Consider the following 22,606-nt stretch of genomic DNA (forward strand, 5'->3'; position numbering starts at 1 on the left):
ACGTAGTAATTTCTTGGACATTGGCCTTAATAACATTTTTCTGGAAATGTCTCCTAAGGCAAGAGAAACAAAAGCAAAAATAAACTCTTGGGACTATATCAAAATAAAACGCTTTTGCACAGTGAAGGAAATCATCAACAAAATGAAAAGGCAGAAGTTACTTGCAAATAATACATCCACTAAGAGGTTAATATTCAAAATATATAAAAGAACTTGTACTACTCATCATCGAAAAAACAAAAACCAAAAAACCAACAGATAATCTGATTAAAAAATGAGCAGAGGACCTGAAGAGACATTTTTCCAAAGAAGACATAATGGCCAACGAACACAAGAAAAGATGCTCAACATCACTTATCATCAGGGAAATGCCAATCAAAACCACAAGATACCACTTCACATTAGTCGAGGGTGGCTAGTATCAAAAAGCCAAGAAATACCAAGTATTGGCAAGGATGTAGAGAAAAGGGAACCCTTGTGCACTGTTGGTGGGAATGTAAATTAGTGCAGCCACTGTGGGAAATAGTATGGCGGTTCCTTAAAAAATTTAAGATAGATCTATGGTATGATCCAGTAATTTCACCACTGGGTATTTACACAAAGAAGAAAATGCCACTTCAAAATGATATCTATTTATTGACAATGGCCAAGATATGGCGGCGACCCAAGTGTCCACCCATAGATGAGTGGATAAGGAAGACATGGTATTTACATATAATGGAACATTACTCAGCCATAAAGAAGAATGAGATCTTGCCGTTGGCAACAACATGGATGGACCTAGAGGGTATAGTGCTAAGTGAAATAGAGAAAGATGAATTTCATATGATTTCACTTACATGTAGACAAAGCAAATCAGCAAATAAACAACAACAACAAAAAAACAGAAATAGACTCATAAATACAGAGAACAAACTGGTGGTCACCAGAGGGGTGGCAGTGGGGTCGGGGAATGGGCGAAATAGGTGAAGGGAATGATGAGGCCAGCCTCCGGGTATAAGATAAAGAAGTCAGGGAGATGAAAAGCACAGTACAGGGCATATAGTCAACAATACTGTGATAACCTTGCCTGGTGACAGATGGGGACTACACTTATTGTGATGAGCACTGAGTAACGTATAGAATTGTTGAATCACTATGTTGTGCACTTGAAACTAAAATAACATGTATGTCAGCTATACTTCAATAATAAGAATTTAAACTAAAAAATTAGCATCTATTTAAAAAAAAAACAGCTTTGGGAGCTCCAGACTGCAGCACTGAGGAGGGTCTGGGGGTAGAAGCCGTCCCTGCCCTGAACTTGACTCTCTCCTTAGGTTGCCCCTCATTGACCGGTGTGCCCTAGAAGACATCCCCTCCCATTCAGGATGGTCCTAAGGACTTCAGGCCTGAGCTGGGGCTTCCAGCAAGCCTGCTTCCTGACCTGTTGGCTTTCTGTTTAGAGTAGGGAAGGGGCCTTTGCTAGGCTGTGTGCCCAGAAGAGGAACTAGCACAACCACAAGATGGTTAGGAGTGGCAGGGCTCTGGATTCCCAGACCGTCTCTACCCCTTGCACTGCCTTGGGCAAGCCACCCACCCTCTCTAAGTCTCAGTCTGCTCCTCCACGAAATGAGAGTACAATTAGTACCCACCTTAGGATTTCACTGACTTGAAGCAAAAGGCTGCACAGAAAGCCTGGGCACTCTCCTGTTCTTCATGGCAGAAGAGAAACTCCCCTAGACCCACTAACTAACTAAGTCAGTGGCCAAAGCTGAAGCACTGAGCTTCAATCATGGCCCTGGGACAAAGAACTCCACCAAGATGAACCTCGAGGAAGGGCTGAAGAGAACACACCAGCAAGGCTGCCAGGGTGGTGGGAGGAGGAGAAGCAGCTTTCAGAGAGCCACTGTCAGCTGGTGCCAAAGGGCACCCAGAAGACCAGAAAGCACCAAAGAGAGCTTCATCATTTGAGACAGGAGACAGGCAAGAGACAGGAGAAGGGGACATGATGAAGCTGATAGTGGGGGGTGGGGAGTGGCATTTGCACAAATCTGGATTCCCTCTGATGAGTAACCTGCCCCTGCCTGGCCTTGGCCTGCTCTCAGGAGCCTTGAAGCTGCTAGACACTGCTCCTTCCTCTTGATGGAAGGTCAAACTGGGGGCTCAAACCCAAGGGTGTGGCCACTCTGGGTTAGAGGAAGTAGGGAAGGTAAAGAAGGGTATCCCCAGGGAGGAAGGCAGAGTTGGGCTAAATCCAACTCCAGGGATTTGGGGCCTCCAGGCCTGAGCTCCAACAGACATGTTGCCTCCACCTAGCTCACTTCATAGAGCGTGGATCTCTGGGAAGAAGCTGGAATGTCAGTCTAGGGGTAGCTGGGGGAGAGAGAGGGGTGGGGGAACAGCTGCCAGACTTGGGTTAAGGCTACCTCCCCTCCCCTCATAGGTAGACCACCACTCAGCAGCACATCCCGCCATTCTTGGTCTCTGATCTGTGACCCACGCTCAGGGCCACCAGCAGTTCCAGGCGCTCACCTGCAGGTCCACTGGACACTGCCCCCGCTCTGTGAATGCCTCCAAACTACATGTGAACCAAGTCACGTCCTATCAGGATCCTCCACTGCTGCCATGACCCTAGGAAGAATCTTGGTTCCAGCTTCCAAATCCAGCCTTGGGGCCCTTCCCCTACAGCAGGCCACTTCCCACAGGCCCTGTCTCCCAGACACAGGGGCCCCTGTTCTCCCTCCTATTCCTGCGGGGACACCCTCTTCTTGCTGAGTCCCAGAGTCTCCCTGGCTGTGCCCTCCAGCAGCTGCCCTTCTGCTCCTTCCCTGCTGTGTCACCCTCATCTCCTCTCCCAGGTCTGTCTTACAACCTGCTGGGCCCAAAGCCAACAGCTGCTTCCCTGGGCTGGTGCAGAGGAGCTGTGGATATGCCCGGTAATGTTTCGTGTCAAGCTGGCTAGGCCGTGGTGCCCCGTTGTTTGGTCAAATGCCAGTCTTGATGTTGCCGTGAAGGTGTTTTTCAGATGTGATTAACATTTAGATCAGTAGGCTCCGAGTAAAGCAGATGACCCTCCGTATGTGAGTGGACCTCATCCAATCAGTTGATGGCCTTGCGAGCAAAGACAGGTTCTCCAAAGAAAAGATGCTGAGCCCAGAGATCCTGCCTGAGAGTCCAGCCTTCAACTCAAGAGTGCGGGCCTGCCCTGCTGACTTGACACCTACCAGCCCCCATCATTGTGCAAGCTAACTTCCAAGAAATCAGTCTCCCACTGTGTGTGTGTGTGTGTGTGTGTGTGTGTGTGTCTCCCCTGACTCATACAGCAGACCAATGAGTGAAGTGTGTTGGCTGGGCAGGCATGTGGCAGCCACCACCATGCATGGGAAGTGTGAACACTCTGGGGGAACCCGCGCCTGTGTAGAATGGTCCCAGTCTGGCCCAGGGCCCTCCCCGCCTGACATGGACTCAAACCTGTGGCTGGTGCAGGCCACATGTCCATGTTCTACAGAGGCCACTGGCCAGAGAGGAGGAGGGCTGGGTTCTAGCCCAGCTCACCCACCAGCTGGGTGACCTTGGGTAAGGTCCTTCCTCTCCCTAGGCCAAAGTGTCCCTATTCTCAGCAGCAGCAGTAGCGCCAGACAGCAGTAATTGTAAATGTTTTACAGTAGCAGATTGCTCTGTGCCAAAGAGAATCTTATACAGTAGATCGACTTTTAAAGCTGTCACGTAGGGCCTTTCTGGCTTCCGTGGAGGATAGGGAGCAGCAGAGAGCTCCTTCCACCTGCCCCTGAGTCCTGCCTGAAGCTTGGACCTTGACCCCCAGAGTGTTCACGCTCTGGCCTGCTCCAACATGTGTAGACTTTCCGGTGGAATCCATTTCCTTGGCCTGCTTCGCTCCATGTGCCTCTGGGCTGGTGGAGGAGAATCTCATTACCGCTCGTGACTCAAAAGTCTAAAAGCAGCAGACAACAGCTCCTTTCAGAGCTCCCTCTGAACCCCAGGGTCTCATTATGTGACGCTGATTTTTAGAGAATCGAGACAAGAGCAATCACATATAAGGCAGAAAAATGTGGCCTTGTGTCCCAAAGCAGTGGCAGCTGGAGCCCCTGTCCGAGTTTTCACACTCCAGCCCCGCTCTATGCTGAGTCCTCTGAGAAAGGTGGCCCTGGCTAAGGCAGGCCCATGCCACTGACGGGCCCAATCGAAAGGCCAGCAGCTTTATGAGACGCCTTCCTGCCCCCAGGACGGGTGTGGCCTGGAAGATTGGCCTTGTTCCTTTTACTAGCTGGCCTTTCAGCTCTCCTGGGGACTGGCACATAATAAGTCTCGAGTATCCCAAAAGGCCAAGGGCAGCTGACCTGGGAGTTCAGAAGGATGGCTGGCCTCCTTCTCCCTCCACCCCTGGGTAAAGGAAAGCACTTCCCAGAATGTGTCTGGACAATGGAACAGGAAAGGGGAAACAATCAAAGCAGGATTTTTACCTGGGACTAGCTCAGGGTGGTACTGTGCTGGGTATTATTCCTCTAACACAAGGAATAACCTCCCTCTATGTACTCTTGGGCCATTTCTGCCTCTACAGGAGCCTCTGAAGATTCAGGAATAAAAAGAAATTGAAGAGCTGCAAATAATGTAATCAGAATTTCAAAAGAGTGTGAAAAGAGGTGGTTAAGAGCCCACTTGGAAGGTCAAGGAAATCTGTAGTTTTGCCTTCCCTGACCACCCTGGATACACCACCAAATGCCAGTGGTTTTTATTAGGGGTAGGCTCCAAAATGGAAGCCTGGGCACCCGTGTGATTGAACCAACAGGAATCGGAGGTGTGGTTTTCAAACCCCAGGGGGTACAAAGGCAGCCCGGCTCTTTGGCAGCTCTGGCTTGCCACCTGCTACTTGTTTCTTGACTCCCCCAGGCTCTCCTCCCCTCCACAGGAGACACCCAGGATATCGGCTGCCTATGGACACTATTGCTCCATTTGTGACTCTCATAGGCAGGGCCTGGTCCCACCTGCTGGGTACTTCCTGCCACACGCAGGGCAGCTGGTCTAGGGCAAAGAGGACACCAGTGGGAGCGGGCAAGTGTCCCTGGAGAGTATCTCTCTACTACCACTACCACTTAGGCTGGGACCATGGTAAAGCAAAACAGGAGAGTCAGGAGCTGGCAGGAGGTGTGAGCACTGGCTGCTGCCATCTATCACCAATGAGCTGGTGTGACACCTGGCCTGTCCCTTGTCTTACTGGGAACTGCCCTTGCCATTGCTAGTTTCCTGGGAGGTAGCCTGGGATCAGGGACTCTGCACCCTAATCAAACCTTCCTGGACTGCTGGAATTTCCTCTTGGACATTCACTTTGCTCCCAAAGGGCCAGGAGGGGCTCTTCCTTCTTTGGTCTCCTCCTCCTCAGCCCCTCCCTCTCCAGGTCAAGAGCACCACTCTGCCCAAAGTGTTCTGGCTTGTTGAGTGCTTACCCAGCATGCACGATTGAACTCTGATCCTCACAACTGTCCTGGAGAAGGTGTATAATCCCATCAGAAGAGGAGGAAGCTGAGGCCAGAGAGAAGGACCAGAAGTGAAGACTGCACACAACCCCCCTTTGTCTGTGACAAAGCTTGTCACCCACCCCACCTCACCAGCCCAGGCCTGGCAGAGGATTTGAAGCCAAGCAGCCCCAGCTAGGACCAGTCCCAGGCCAGGCTGCTTTCCACTCCTGGGGACACTATATGGCTACATGGTGACTGCAATGCCTCCTTTTCAGACTTGCTGAGTCACCTCACAGCAACCACCAGGCCAGTGTCTTCATCTGCTTGGGCTGCCACGGTGTCTTAAACAACAGACGTTTATTTACCACAGTTTTGGGGACTGGAAGTCCAAGAGCAAGGTGCCAGAAGATTTGGTTCCTGGTGAGGGCCCACTTCCTGGTTTGTAATAGCCACCTTCTTGCCGGGCGCTCACATGGCCTTTCCTTGGTGCATGTGCAGGGGGAGAATGGAAGCTGTGGGATCTCCTCTTATAAGGGCAGTAATCTCATCCTGGGGATCCCACCCTCGTGACTTCCAAATACCATCACATTGGGAGGTAGGGCTTCAAAGTATAAATGTGGGGGGACACAAATATCCAGGCCATATCAGCCAGGGAGAGTGGGGACAAAGGTAAGTTGCTACTCCTCTCCCCAGCACATTTCTGCTCCTCAGACAGGAATTACCCAAGGCCTCTGTCAGACAGAGGGAGATGGAGCAGCTCAGCCAGGAGGACCCTCTGAGAGCTCCACACCTGATGTGCCTTTCTGCGCCTGTTCTGGTGCTGGATAGGTTTGCTTCTATTAATCTAATTACTGTCGATTTACAGGCTTCCAATGCCGACCTCACCTTCCAAAGCGGTTAAGTACCAGCTGGGAGCTGGCAGTGAGAGGGCCTTACACAGGCTGGAGCCCGTCATGCTGCCTCAGCCTTGAGTGAAAGGCAAAGGGGCTCCACCCAAGCAAGGCACTGGTCAGCCAGTAGGAATTCCTTGGGTGCCAGCTGGCAGGGCCCGGACCCTTGGATGGTCCATAGGCTCAAGGTCTCAGGGGCAGCATGGCCCACTGTATGAGTTTCCCGGGGCTGCCGCAACAAGTTACCACAGACTGTGTGACTTCAAAGAACAGAAGTCTTGGCCTCACAGTTTTGCAGGCCAGAAGGCTGAAACCCAGGTGTTAGCATAGCTGTACTCTCTCCAATGGCTCCAAAGGAGGGTCATGTGTCTCCGGTGTCTGGCAGTGGCCAGCTTCCTTGGTGTTCCTTGGTTTGTTGGCAGCATCACCCCAATCTCTCTTCACGTGGCCTTCTTTTCTGCTCTGTGTCTTCCTCTCCATCTGTCTTTTGTAAGGACACTTGTCATTGGATTTGGGCTCCACCAGGATAATCCAGGATGATCTCATCTTGAGAGCCTTAACTTGATTTTATCCAAAGACCCCCCCCCTTTTTTTTTCCAAATCAAGGTACATCCACAGGATCTGGAGGTTAGGGCTTGGACATATCTTTTCGGGGGCCACCATTCACCTCACTACATCCATCCTAAGCAATGGATCACAGGTCACCAACCTCTTAGAAGTCTGGCTATCAGAGCACAGATGCCATTGACAAGACCAAAAGCCACTTTCGCCTTTCAGAGTTGGAATAGCCTCACAGGAGGAAGCTGCCCTGCCTCACGGTCCCCCGGCAAATGAGGGACAGAGCAGGACTTGTCGCCCAGCCTCTAGGCTTTCCTGGCCTGGATATGCCTGCTGCACTCAGGGCTAGGTCAGGACCCCCAGCCCAGCTCATTTACACATCTGTAAGGGGAACAAGGCTTCAGGGTCCCTGAGCACACAGCATGAAAACGCTTTGGGGGCGGTGACTCTGTTCCTACATCTCAGCATGGCATTGGGAGGCCTTGCTTCCCACAGGCCTTAGGTTCCTCACCTGGAAAAGGAGAAGGCTAGAGTAAGGAACACAGGAGATTCTCCTGGCTCAGGTGCCCACAGCTGCCCAGGAAGCCATGGTGGCCCATTGCTCTCTGTACAGCTGTTGCCGGCCAAGAGAGGGGCAGTGCTGGAATGCAGGGTTGTCCTTGGCTGGCGTGCAGCTCGTGGGTCCCTAGGAATGGCACCCTTCCCAGTAAGCCAAGCCAGAGCAGAATGCCTCTGCAGGTCACAGCCTGGGGTAGAGACGGAACAAAGTTGCACTGCAGACACCGTGGAGGCCTGGGCCGGGCTGCCATTCCATGCTCTCCCCCCTCCTGAAACATTTCTGCTCTGTGGCTACCTAGTCCCTCTGGGTATGCCTTCACCAAAGGGAGCCTCAGCCTCAACCTCCCTCCATCCTAAAGCAGCCAATACCAGCATGACTCTGACTTCTTGAGGGGGTCTTCTTCCCTCTACTGCACCAGACCCTGCATATCAGCCTTTCTGTCACCCATCTCACTCCTCAAGGAACCTGCTAACCACAGCAGTAGATGCCCTCTCTCACACTGGGTACATGGTAGTTCTTCAGCCCCTTAGCCTTTCCTTCTTCAGATATACTCTAGTTTGACAGGGTCCTTCTGAGTGTGGGGCCCAGAACTAGCCAGAATGTCTGGTTGGTGTGTGGCCAAAGCAGAGCAGTGGGGAGCTGTACAGACCAGACACTGCCAAACACTTGGCATCTAGTATCTCAATGAATCCTCCTGCCAGCACTTTGAGGTAGATTCTATTATTGTACTCACTGAAAAGATGAAACTAACCATCTGAGTTTCAGAGGTGTTAGGTAGCTTGCCCAAAGACACAGGGGTAAGTGGTAGTCAAAAGTCTAATCAGGCATTCTGGTTCCAGGGTCCATGCCTTATACACTAAACTGCAAAAGAGAGCAGCACACTCACCACCCTTGTTCTGAATACATTGCCTCTGTTGATGCAGCCCAAGGCCATCATTGCTTATCTGAGCCTGCCACGGTGGCACCAGTTGATACTGACCAGTTGACTATTCTCCTCACCCATCTCCATGTGTTGCCCTGTATGTTCTCTGGGCCCTGGTACAGGGTCCCTCAGTCTCCACTGCTCAGGTTGCTTCCTCCAACTGAGCCATGCTCCAGCCTGTGCAGGTGTCTCCTTCTCCTCTCCACGCCTCTGCCAGCCAATGTGATCAATGAGGAGAGAGAAGTGAGAGTACAAGAGGCAGGCCAAAGGCTGGTGCACAAAGCGGGAAGCTGGCAACTGGTAAATTGAGAGCAATTCCTGGAAATCAGGAAACAACTATTAAGGCCAAAGGCATCAAAATTAAATTGGCCTTTGAAAGAAAAAAGTGCATCTCCGCAGGCATCAACTGTGATTCTGCAAGGTTCTAAGATGAGCTCTAAATGAGATAACGTCTTCCAGTCCAGGCTGGGCTGGGCACATGGGGGCGGAATGTTGGGTGATCTTTGGGAGCCATTAGCACAATCTTGTTTGAATTGCAAGCCACTGAGGAAAGCTGGGAGGGGGCATCTGGGCCTGCAGTCTGACCTATGGCATAGCACAGGGCCACAGACTGTGTCATGTGAGAAACAGGAGGTAAGAGACATAGCACTTTTAGTAGAGCCTGGGGCCAAGGGGCTTTTTCCCTTTTGAGGATTCTTTCCGCTTTAGGAGCTGAGAATCCTGGGGTTGGAGTAGCCCAGAAGTAGGATGTATTCATGTAATAAGATCATTTTTTAAAAAAAGATTTATTGGGCAGCCCGGGTGGCTCAGTGGTTTAGCACTGCCTTCAGTCCAGGGCGTGATCCGGGAGACCCAGTCCCGTGTCGGGCTCCCTGCATGGAGCCTGCTTCTCCCTCTACCTGTGCCTCTGCCTTTCTCTCTCTCTCTGTGTGTATCTCATGAATAAATAAATAAATCTTTTAAAAAGAGAGAGAGAAAGAGAGAGAGCACAAGCAGTAAGAGGGGCAGAGGGAGAGGGAGAGAGAATCCTCAAGCAGACTCCTCACTGAGCACAGAGCCTGACTTGGGGTTGGATCCCAGGACCCTGAAGTCATGACCTGAGCTGAAATCAAGAGTTGGCTGCTTAACTGACTAAGCCACCCAGGCGCTCCTCCAACTCCAATAAGATCATCTTTAAGAAGCATGAACCAGTGGCAATACCAATGGTGACATTCCTTGGAGACTCACATCAGAATGTGCTCCATGAGCTTTGAGCATTCACAGCTACAGTCACATGGCATTTACATTCTTGGCACTGGAGTCCAGGTGAGCAAACATCCCCCACCCCAGTGATAAGCAAGGCTGTCCTGTGGGGAAATAGAGGAAAGACTCACTGCCTATCTTTGGGGAGCTCAGAAACAAGGATACACCTCTTTCTAATATAACATCCATCCTGAGAGTGGGATCAGGAAGTTCAGAGGAAAACATGATTGTTTTCACCTAAAAACCTTGGAAGGCGGGAACCTGGGTGGCTAAGCAGTTTAGCGTCTGCTTTTGGCTCAGGGTGTGATCAAGTCCAACATTGGGCTCCCTGCATGGAGCCTGCTTCTCTCTCAGCCTGTGTCTCTGCCTCTGTGTGTGTGTGTATGTGTGTGTGTCATGAATAAGTAAATTAAATCTTTTAAAAAATGAAAAACAAAAAACAAAAAACCTTGGAAGGCTTCCCGGAAGAGGCAATAGTTGACCTGGACCTTGGAAGGTAAGTAGTATTTCAAGAGACAGAGACAGAGATGGTGATGAGGGTGTTTTTGGTGGAGGAGAAAGCATGGGTAAGGGCATGGAAGGACATGCTTGGAAAATGGTGAGGGGCTTATCTGGCTAAACCCTGTGTCCTGGGCTAACAGTGTAGACTGAGATCGGGCCTGATTCTGCAGATGATAGGAAGCCATCAAAAGTCCCGATTAAGAGAAGTAGCAGGAGCAGATGTATGCATAGCTTCAGGTAGCTGTTCTCAGAGTGAGATCGGTGGAGGATTGGAGGACCCTAAGACTCTTTAAAGGGATCTGCAAGCTCAAAACTATTTTCTTTTCTTTTTTTTTTAAAGATTTTATTATTTATTTATTCATGAGAGACACACAGAGAGGGGCAGAGACACAGGCAGAGGGAGAAGCAGGCTCCATGCAGGGAACCCGATGTGGGATTCGATCCTGGGATTCCAGGATCATGCCTTGGGCCGAAGGCAGGCGCTAGACCGCTGAGCCACCTTGGTGTCCCAAATCTATTTTCATGATAACACTCAAACATTCTTTGACTTTTCCACTTAGTGGACATTGGCACTGGTAGCACAAAAGCAGTGGTGAATTATATTGTGATATATATATATATATATATATATATATATATATATATATATATATATATATATATCTCCATTCATCTACTGATGGGCATCTATGAAGGTTGCTTCCATATCTTGGTTATAGTAAATAATGCTGCAATAAACATAGGGGTGCATATATCTTTTTGAATTAATGTTTTTGTTTTCTTTAGGTAAATACTCAGCAGTGAGATTACTGAGAACTTGCCACTTGTGACAAAGTGGATGGACCTAGAGGGTATTACACCAAGTGAAGTAAGTCAGATAGGGAAAGACAAATACAGTATGATTTCACTTACACGTGGAAATCTAAAAAGCAAAACAAATGAACAAACAAATAAGAAAACACACCAAAAAACAGACTCTTAAATACAGAGAACAAACTGGTGGTTGCCAGAGGGCAGGTGGGTGGGGGTGGGTAAAATAGGTGAAGGGGATTAAGAGGTACAAACATCCAGTTATAAAATAGATATGACACGGACATGAAAGGTACAGCATAGGGCATATAATCAATAATACTGCAATTACTCTGTATGGTAACAGGTGGGGACTACATTTATTGTGATGAGCACTGAGTAATACATAGAATTGTTGAATCAATATGTTGTACACCTGAAACTCATATAACATTGCATGTTAATTATACTTAAAAAAACAGTGGTGGGTAAAACAGCAGATGCCTGAGCATGAATCAGGGCAGTGGCATCAAATTGTACTAGCTGTCATTGGACTCTTCACTGCCAAGTGCTTGTAGTTTAAAAAAAAAAAATAAAAAGCCAGCTTCACTTAAGGATGTTGTCAGCTAAGCAGTAATAATTAGCTTAATTAAATTTTGACCCTTGAGTACCCATATTTTTAAAAATTCTGTGTGACAAAATGGGAAATGTGTTTAAAGCACTTCTGCTGGAAACCGAAGCACAACAGTTGACTCAAGGCAAAGCACTCATGTGATTTTTCTGAATTGTGAGCTGAATTGGCCGATTTTTTTTTATAGAACATTATATTTACTTGAAAGAATGACTAACTGATGTTATTCAGATTTGGGTATTGGGCAGACATTTTCTTGTAAATGAACGGAGTGAGCTCCTCACTTCAAGGAAAACAACTGACAGTATTTTTTTTTTTTTTTGCCAATGACAAAATTTCAGCTTTAATGCCAAAACTAAAAATTTGAAATGCTTGTATCCAACACTGTGAGCTTGACAGTTTTCCAGGAGTTAAAGATTTTTTCCAGTGAGGTGGATGGTTATGGTAACAAATGTAAGTTTTTTTGGATGTTGGAGAGAAATGTGCCAACATATGGAAGTTCCGCATAAGTCCAGGACACCAATATTTTTCACGTGACCAAAGTCACTACCAAAGTAGGATGTCACCAACTCACAGCTGGATAAAAGATCCATTCAAAGTGTGAGAGACTCTTTTGGGGGCTCAATGGAGTCAAGTACAGGAATTTCATAATATGATTTCACATTCCACACTGTACTCAACCTATAAGAAACTACTGGTCGAGTTTTGGTGTCATATCAAAGATGAATGTCTGCAATCATATGAAAAGTCAGTTAAAATATTCTTCCCTTCTCTAGTTGCATATCTATGTGAGGCTGGATTTCCTTCACATACTTCAACCGTAAGAATATATCACAATGGAATTGAGTAGATGTGAGAATCTAGTTGTCTTCTCTCAAGCCAGATATTAGAGAAATTTGAAAAGAATGTAAAATAATGCAACTCTTTTCAATATGAGATTTTGTTTTGGAAAATACAGTTATTTTCACTAAAATATTTATAGTCACAGGAAATGAGTTTGTTATTTTAATAAATAAATAAATATTTTAATTATTTTGTTTCTAATACAGCTAGCACAAAGAGCTATAATCCACAAAAACAAAAGGTCCTCTACAAATTTTATTGTTGTTGTTGATTTACCTCATTGTATTCTGCTTTTCTTTTTTTATTTAAGTGAAATTCACATGACATAAAATTAACCATTTTATTTTTTTAACCATTTTAAATTTTACAATTCAGTGGCATTTAGTACATTCACAGTACTGTGCAACCATCATCCCTCTGTAGTTCCAGAACATTTTCTCACCCCAAAAGGAAACTCCATACCAACTGAGCAGTCACTCCCCTTTTCATTCTCCACCCAGCCCCTGGCAACCACTGATCTTGCATTCTATCTCTGTGGATTTATCCTCAATGAGTTTTAAGAGTACAAAAAGAGGGGTGCCTCAGTGGCTCAGTCAATTAAGTGTCCAACTCTAGGTTTTAGCTCAGGTGTTGATCTCCAGGTTGTGAGATCAAGCTCCGTGTTGGGCTCCATGCTGGGTGTGGAGCTTACTTAAAAAAAAAAAAAAGAGTGCAAAAGGGAACCAAATTGTTTGAGAACCACTGACTCTGTAGTTCAAATCCCAGCTCTGCTTTTATTAGCTGTGACACCTTGTTGAAGCTGCTTAACTTACTGGAGTTGCATTTTCCCAAGGATGCCCAATAAAAGGGAGTTCTTATCCATTTACTGTCTTTAGATATCTTGAGAAGAGCCAGGTCCTGTTCACCTCATGGCCACTTGCTTACCAGCTGAGGGACCAGTGAATAACTTCACCTCTCTGAGCCTTGCTTTCTTTATCTGTAAAAAGGAGCTAACTGCAATATCCACTTCACAGGGTTGCTGTGAGAATCAGGGTAGGAGTGAATGCTCACCACATGCTTGGCACACAGGAGGCACTCAATGGCAGGCAGTCATTTGTGTCACAATGATAACAAGGACAAGGACAAGGATGCCGACACCATACCTCTTAGCTCTCACACCCTGTGTGTAGCTCAAAAGCCACCACAGCAGCTTGGCCCTTCCTCTGGGCTATTTGCATAGTGGGCCCATAATCCATGACAAAAGTCTGCCAAGTGCTTTAAAGGGTCTTCATCTTTGCTTAGCCACTCTCTGTGCCCAGGCTGCCTGGGCTTTAGATGAGCAAATAAGCTTACACTAAGCATTCCTGCTAGAGGCACAGTGTTGACTCCGACCCCAGAGAACACTTCAGTTCCCTAGTTCTGCACTCAGCTGGATTAAAGGCCACTTTGACAGCTGGCTGGTGAAAGTTTCCAAGGTACCTTGGAAAGGCCCTAGGGGCTCAAACTTGAGAGATGCTCTTATACCTACCTGGTAGTTCCCCATAGCCACTCTCCCAACCCATTCAGTTAATAAAGGAAAGAAGCCTGATCTGTTACTACAGTCCATTCTGATGTTACCAGGCTCCCTGAGGTCAATCTGTCTCCACTGCCAATGGGCATGTAGATCCAGGCCTGTCAGGCCTGCAGCTGTTGGCTCTGAGCCCCGCTGCTATAGGCTGACCCCCATGCAGTCAGAGATGCCACTGTTCAGCCACCCTTCACGCCCACATTGACATGGCTGTGAAATCGGAGTTCTTGTCAAAGTTATTTTGAGAGTGGTAAGTTGAGGAAGGCTGGCCCTCTCAGCCACGTGCACAAAAGGCAAGTAGAGTGGTGGAGTGGAGAGAGAACAGGACTGGAAATCAAGAGACTTGGATTCAATCCTGCTGAGGATTGGAGATCTGACCTCCCTGTGCCTCAGTCTCCCCATTTAAGGAACGAGAAGATTGGACAAACTATGGATTCTTGGATTTTCGTCAGCAGTAGTCAGGGGAACAACAATATCTTTGAGGACATTCTACTTGATTCACTTTGCTCTTCTGGGCCAGGGATCTGAACAAAATAGGCAAGGGACAAGTCTACCCTAGGTGGGTGACATAAATCATCACATAACACAGAGAAAGCTGGCTGATGCCAAGGTTCACTCAAATGGGAAGAAAGTAACTTCATGCTCTGCACAGACAGAGCACCCATGGGGGCAGTGGGCTGAAGGCACATTGGTATGTGTGTGGATGGAGGATGGCAGTAAGTGAGGGTGAGGTAGGCAACCAGGAATACATCTGCCTTGGGCAGCTTACTGGGTGATCTTAGAGACCTCTGGAAACTCAGCCTGGGGATGATATGGATCATATCCCTGGCATAATGCATGCTCTGTGGGCAATGGGTCCTGAGTGTGTGTGATTTTCAGCACCCCAGTACTTCTGTTCTCCTCACTACCATTCTCCACAGATGTTGAAGCCATGTGCTATTAAGGGCACTGTGGTGATTTCTCAGTGAGTGCAGAGGCCAGGCCAGGACAAGGGAAGGATGCAGGTAGGGGTCAAGGTAGGAAGAAGAACATTAGGGGCACTGGGCTTGGGGTGGGGGAGGCAGCCCTTATATGCGCTCATGGGAGCATCAGGGCAAAACTCTAGAGAAATTTGGGACTGAGGTCCCAGATGTCCTATCTCAGTGGGGCAGAGGAATTCAAGACAGGACACAGTATGTGATTTTTCTTTCTACTTTCTCCTCGATACCACATTAACAATATGTTCATTCAGGACTCAGATTTATTCCAAAAAACCCAAACTGACTAATTTTCCCAAGGAATGTAGACTTTCCGTAATTTCCATCTACCACTCCCACCTCTCTGGGGAGGTAGAGAAAGATGGGAAAGAATATAGAAATTGTCTGAGATCTTGAAGTTGGCTACAAGAAAACCCTAGGCAACAAAGCAAACATGAGCAAAATCTCTCCCACAGTTGTCATATCAATATGAATTTATCTATTTTATATTCACTTATAAGGCTCAACATGGCAGTTCTCTCAGCTACCAGGCCCCAGGTGGCTAAGAGGTGGGGTGGTAAGTGAACACACGTATTTGAACACATGCCTGCCTTGATGTCTCCCTGGGACCTGATTCCTCCTACAGGGCCTGCTCAGATTTCGGGCCCATCCACTATGTGCCACCCTGGAGTACACAGTCCGATGGCCATCAGTGTTCATCCTGCACAAGCCATACTCTTGCAGGTAGGTAAAGGGCATGCATGCTTGGCCTCTTGCCCTGTGAGGAGGGCAACACATATATCAATATCCTCATTCAAAGAGTGAGGCCCAGAGAGGCTAAGTGATTGGTCACATCCAGCTGGCAGGAATAGAGCTAGGTCAAAATTCAGCTTTCTTAACTTTAAGCTCAGTCACCTTGCCATGCTGCCTGCTGCCTCCCAAGCTGGCAATGAATACTGTTTTAAGGGGTCATCCTAGAGTAAGGGCACAAGTTGGGGAATCTTTTTGCACAATTCCCTGTTTACTCAACATATGCAAACATGAATATGTGTTCAATGAATTCAAGTTAAGGTATCACTTTCAGAGGCAATTGAGAAAATGACTCTCAAAACTAGAGCAGAGGATGAGACCTCTAGGCTTATGAATTCAGGAGTCAAGGAGTCAGATCTTTAGGTCGAGTCCTGACAAAGTGTTAACTGTCCTCTGCTCCACAGTACCTTCCTTCAAGACCTTCTCCTTGCTCACATTGCTAGCTCAAGTAGAAATCAATCAAATAATTAATTTTATTTATTTCATTAATAAAAGGTAGATTAGTAGATGTAGAAAGAAGAGTTACAGCCACGAGAATACACTGCTTCACAACCTAAGTGGTAAGGAAAAGTAGTGTTATGGGCTGAAAAATGGTCCCCAATCTGGAACCTAAGTGTAACCTTATATGGAAAGAGCATCTTTGCAAATGTGATTAAGTTCAGGATCTTGAGATGGGAGATTATCCTAGATTATCTGGGTGGGACAAAATGCAATCACATGTATCGCTTTAAGAGGGAGGCAGAAAGAGAATGACACAGTCATACAGAGGAGAAGGCAATGTGACCATGGAGGCAGACACCTGTGTGAGGTAGCCCTAAGCCAAGGACTGCTGGAAGCTTTAGATTAGAAGCTGTGAGAGACAAAGAACAGATTCTCCCCTGGAGCCTCTGGAAGGACTGTAGCGCTGCTGACACCTTGATTTTGACCTGGAGATATGAATTTTGGACTTTTGGTCTCCAGAACTGTGATGGAATAAATCTGGGTTGTTTTAAACCACTCAGGTCATGACAATTTGTCACAGCAATCGTAGGAAATACAACTACAAAGCTCTACAAAGGGGCATTAAGGAAGACCTGGGTAAATGGAAAAACCTGCCTTGTTCCTAGATAGGAAAATCCAATATTGAAAATACACCAATTACCCATAAATTGATCTATAAATTCAATAAAATCTCAATAAAAATTCTAAAAGGATTTTCAGAACTGGATAAAACTATTCAAAAGGTCATCTAGAAGAATAAGCACATGGCAAGAATATTCAGAAAAAAGAGCCATGAGGACAAACTCTTCCTACCAGCTAGGGAAGCATATTATAAAGTTCCTGTACAGGGGAAAAACAGATCAATTGATTAGAGGAGAAAGTCCAAAAATACACCCACGTATATAAGCAAGTTTAGTATATGATATAGGTGCTATTTCAAATCAGTGTTGAAAGGATGGTGATAGCTATTTAGAAAAGTATAGAGTCACATGTCTACCTCACTCCTTACACTAAAATAAACTCCAGGTGTGTCAAAGACTTAAATGTTAAATATGAAGCCATAAAAGTACAAGAAGAACACATGGAGCTCTTCTCATTATAGAAATTATCATCTTGGGTTAGGAAAGGTTTTTCTAAACATGACAGAAAACCTTGAAGTCATAGAGAAAAAGGTTATGAATTTGATTGTATATCAATGGAAACCTTCTACGTGGAATAGTGCCATAAACAAAATCATATATATATCAATGTGAGACAAATATTTGCAACAGATCTGACACAGGCTTTACAGCCCTCTCTACAATGAGCTCTTACAAATCCATAATGAAAAGAGCAAACATCCCAATAGAAAAATAGGCAAAGGCCCTGAGTAGACTGTTCCCCAACAGAATAAATATAGATGGCCAATAAATACGTGGAAAGATGCTATCAATCATAGTCAAAGCAATGCCAAGAAAGGATGTTGTTTTTCACCAAATTGCCAAAGATTTAAAAGATTGACTAAACTGGTGAAGGTCTTGCACTTCTGGTAAAGAGTGTAAAATAATATATTTTGTGAGCTGTTTGGCAATGTGTATTAACATGTACAATGTGCACAGCCTTTGACTCAGCAAGCCTGTTTTGAGGAGTTGACAAGTAGTGACATGGAAAGATATGCATGATGCAGAGTGGAGATAAAGTGCTTTATAGAATGGCTTATTTATGATGTGTAGACAGCAGCTTGGAGAATGTTCACCAAATGTTAACAATAGTTATCCTTGGGAAAAGAGATTTGGGTGTGATTTTAATTTTTCTTTGTACTTTCAGTATTGTTTGCAGTTTCAAAATGGGCATGTGTCATTTTTTTCTGCAAAAACACTACAGCTATTTTCAAAAAAAGAAATGCAGAAGATGAAACATTAACATAGATCCCTGTAACAAAAGCAGTCATTTGTTTACGAACCAACATGGAAGGAGAAGGTATAACACTGAGAATAGAAGCTTCTCTCACGTCCCCCACTTCCTCGCTGGGTTGTTTTGGCAACTGAAAGGATAGGGATGGAACATACCCTCTTAGAGTCCCTGCAAGAGTTAAAGGTGAAAATACATGGCAAATAGCAAGACTCAAGAGAAAATGGCCTTATCATCATCATTTACTCATGAAAACATAAGAACCCTTCTCACCGTGGCTGAACAATGGCCCCCCAATGCTGTCCATGTTCTAATCCTTAGAACCTGGAAAGATGTTACCTGACATGGCAAAAGGGACTTTGCAAATGTGATTGACTTGAGGATCTTGATATGGAGAAATCATCCTGGATTTTCTGGATTGGCCTTAAATGTAATCATGTGGTCCTCGTAAGAGGGATGCAGGAAGGTCGGCATCAGAGAAGGAGATATGATGAAAGAAGCAGAAGTGGAGTGATGTGGGGCCACGAGCCAAGGAATGTGGGCACCTCTAGGAGCTAGAAAAGGCAAAGAAATGGATTCTTCCCTAGAGCCTCCAGAAGGAACGCAATCCTGCCAAACCCTTTCTGCCTTCTGACCTCTAGAAATGTAAGATGATAAGTTTGTGTTGCTTTAAACCACTAAGTTTGTGGTCACTTGTTTCAGAAACTATAGGAAGCTAGTACACCGTTTAAAGTGAAAGAAGTCACTTTCCCTTGTCTCATGTACTTGTCTTAGGCTTCCTTCCACATGCCAAGCTCTTGAGGGAAGGGGCTGTTGGGTTCATCTTATACTCCCCAAAGCCCAGCAGAGAACCTGGTCCTGAGAGGAACTTTCCATCCATTCTCTTCATTCTGTGCTGGGGCCAATGACCCATACCAACTTTTCCCAGTTCTGTTCACACAGCCTCCTGATGGGCCTCCTGGACTCACTGCCTCCTTTTCAGCACCATCGTTCACACAGTCCCCAACGTGACTTAACATGCCAAGTCTGCCAAGGTCACCCTTCTGCTTTGAAATATCAATGACTCCCCATCACCTATAGGATGAAATCCAGAGCCATAATCTGTTCCATCCCCACCTACTTCGGTCCTCTGCAATTTGCTGCCACCTACTTTACTACCGTGGCCATCCCAAACTTTCTGCTCTTCCCCTCTGCTTGGTAAATTCTCACATCCTTTCTGTCTGGCATTCCCAGCCATCCTCCAAATGTCATCTCCTCTGGAAAAGCTTTCCCCAATCCCTTCCAGCAGAAACTGAGGGTCCCTACAACCCTCTCTTGGAGTATGTTTCCTGACTCTATCACAGGCAATGGTTCTGTGTCTTCCCCCATGTTACCATGAGCCACTGGTGGGAAAGGACCATGGTTGATCTCATTTCTGCATCCCCAGAACAGCAACTCGGCAAATGCCCTCTATTTGGCCAACTGCTAAATCAGTGTTGGTCAAGAGGGATTATTTAATTTTTTTTATTTATTTATGAAAGTCACAGAGAGAGAGAGAGAGAGAGAGGCAGAGACATAGGCAGAGGGAGAAGCAGGCTCCATGCACCGGGAGCCCGATGTGGGATTCGATCCGGGGTCTCCAGGATTGCGCCCTGGGCCAAAGGCAGGCGCCAAACCGCTGTGCCACCCAGGGATCCCAAGAGGGGTTATTTAGCACGTATGGATCCCTGACACATTTTAACTTCACTTGGCATCAGGAAACGTATCACATTCTTTTCCATTGCCTCTCCAGAACCAGGCTTTAGGGGCTCGTGGATTTATTTGACAGGATGCCCAGCTCCTGCATGATTCTGTTTATTGATCTTAGGCTACAATCATTACATCTGTTACCCAGCTTTGGACAAGTGCCTTTAATAGTCCTTCTCTTTCCTCTCAGATCTGTCAGCCACAGAAATGTTGTTCTTTCCTTCTCTTTGCTTAGTCCAGGCCATACTGATCATTTGCCCACCGCTTTGCAAGTCCCCAAATCTCCTATGTGATTCCATGGAGGGCTTCGGAAAAAGAGCTATAACACCAAGAAAGATGGCATGCCCAGCACCTAGCACAGTACCTGGCACACCGTGAGCACCTTTACACAAATGTCTATAGCAGCAATTCTCAAATGTAAGCATGCATCAGAATCATCCAAGGGTTTGTTACAACAGAAACTGCTGGGTGCCACCCCCAGAGATTCTGATTCAGTAAGTCTAGGGTTGGGGATGAGAATTTGCATTTCTAACAAGTTTCCAGGTGATGGTCATGCTGCTGGTTTAGGTACCACATTTTGAGAACCACAGGTCTTTGGAAAGTGTGTAAATGAGTAAATGAAAGGGAACTTGTGAAATTAGTCACTATACCCTGGGGACTGTAGAACTCCTATTAGTGGGCAAGGAATGCACATGGATCCTTCAGGTGAGAGGTAGTTCACATGTTAGAGAATGGGATCTTGAGGAATGCACATGGGACAGGGAGCGTGGGGGGGATGCATAAAGAATGAAGGGCAGGCTAAGGGACAATATAAAGACACTGAGTGACTGTGTGTGAGTAAATTGGCATCCTATATCCAATGCATCTGGCGATGTTTCACCAACTCTTATAGATTAGCTACTTGGTTACCTGTTCCTTAATCAGCTCTAGCCACAAATTAAGGAGTCTGCAGAGCAAAAGAGGATCTAGGCAAGAAAAAGATAAATAAAGATAAATGCTAGTAAGAAGGTGACATACGGGGGCTGCTGGATTAGGTGAGCTAGATCTAGCATCTTAGAGATCTTTTAATGCAGGAAGAGCATAATAGATGCAGAAACTTGCATAATTTCTAATGGGTTCTTTTTCATATCTAGTCGTTCTTATTTCATTTATGCCTTGTTTGGTATATGGGTTTTTTTGTTTTTGTTGTTTTTTTTTTTAATGGGTGTTATTTCTTCATCTCTTTGAGCATCCTAAGCATATCTTTTATTGAGTCATTTTCAGGCTGTACTATTATTCTCATTTTGTCAGGAGCAAATTCATCTCCTGAGGGTTGGTTCATTTTTTATTTATTTTTTGTATATTATTTTATTAGAGTTCGATTTGCCAACATATAGTATAATACTCAGTGCTTATCCCGTCAAGTGCCCCCTCAGTGCCCGTCACCCAGTCACCCCAGCCCCCCACCCGCCTCCCCTTCGACTACCCCTTGTTCGTTTCCCAGAGTTAGGAGTCTCTCATTTTCTGTCACCATCTCTGATATTTCCCACTCATTTTTCTCTCCTTTCCCTTATAATCCCTTTCACTATTTTTTTTATATTCCCCGTATGAGTGAAACCATATAATGTTTGTCCTTCTCTGATTGACTTACTTCACTCAGCGTAATACCCTTCAGTTCCATCCACGTCAAAGCAAATGATGGGTATTCGTCATTTCTAATGGCTGAATAATGTTGTTTTTGTTTTTTTAGTTAACACTTATAGTATAGGTTTCCTCATGTGTTTTGAAATTTTGGCTTATCTCATGTAGTTGTGCATTTCCTTCTTTCTCTGTCCACATCGTTTCCTGCTTAGCAGTCTCGCTAATACCTCCATCTAGCACCCTAGGGCCCCAGTCGAGAATTGGGTCTTAAGTTTGTGGGTCAAGGCCTCCATGCTTCTGTGATTTGGGGAATGCCACCAGGTTTACATGCAGCTTGAACCAAGTCCTGTGTTTGTTTCATCCTACATCCTTAGGTTTGCAGCTGGATGTGAACCATAGCTCCAGTCAGAGTGTGGTTGTAACATTTATAAACCCTTCTATGAATGGGGAAGCACCACACCAAGATCTGATTTCAAGCAGTAAAACCCAGTCTCCTCATTACCCTGTAAGAGCAGAATATTTGATTGTCTCCATGTCTAGATCCAGACCTCAGCTGCCTGTGGCTTCATTCCCATCTAATAGATACGTTTATGTTCCATTTTTGGTCCATTGAGATATTTATTTTACTTTTTTAGTGCACCTGTGCCTTTTAAATTGTCTCTTTATAGTATATACTTGCCATGTTTTGGTGGAGGTGTCTCAAAGTTGTAAACTTAAAAGCCATCCTAACTAGTGGTCCAATTTGGTTTAACTCTCAGGAATCCTTTGCTAGTATTGTTTGGACTCAGCACTGATTTGCAAAAGGCTGTATTAGTTTCCTAGACACAATGTCACAAGCTGGGCAGCATAAAACAACAGAAATTTATTCTTTTACATTTCTGGAAACTAGAAATCTTAAATCAGGGCATCAGCAGGATCATGGTCTCTTTGAAGGCTGTAGAAGAGGATCATTCCTTGACTCTTCCTAGCTTTTGGTGGCTGCTGGCAATCCTATATCTGGGTGTCTGTTTTCTCTCTCTCTCTTTTTTAAAAAAGATTCTATTTATTTATTCATGAGAGAAAGAGAGAGAAAGAGGCAGAGACACAGGCAGAGGAAGAAACAGGCTCTCCACAGGAGCCCAATGTGGGACTCGATCCTGGATGCCGGGATCATGCCCTGAGTCAAAGGCAGATGCTCTACCGCTGAGCCAC

The 22,606-nt window shown here is 46.0% G+C and overlaps 1 long non-coding RNA gene across 10 annotated transcripts in view; it reads right to left on the minus strand.

Annotated features, from left to right (window-relative positions):
- LOC140627755 (uncharacterized) overlaps positions 1 to 22,606 on the minus strand; it is a 291,600-nt gene that overhangs the window by 53,302 nt on the left and 215,692 nt on the right. Inside the window, exon 5 of one of the 10 annotated variants that reach the window (XR_012026371.1) lies at positions 11,821 to 18,624. The exons of the other annotated variants lie outside the window; for them this stretch is intronic. This is a non-coding gene — a long non-coding RNA (uncharacterized lncRNA). Of the gene's footprint in view, positions 1 to 11,820; positions 18,625 to 22,606 lie in introns of those variants that run through there. 10 annotated transcript variants of the gene reach the window in all.

This window comes from Canis lupus, chromosome X, assembly GCF_048164855.1.
Source record: "Canis lupus baileyi chromosome X, mCanLup2.hap1, whole genome shotgun sequence".
In the NCBI taxonomy this organism is placed as follows: domain Eukaryota; kingdom Metazoa; phylum Chordata; class Mammalia; order Carnivora; family Canidae; genus Canis; species Canis lupus.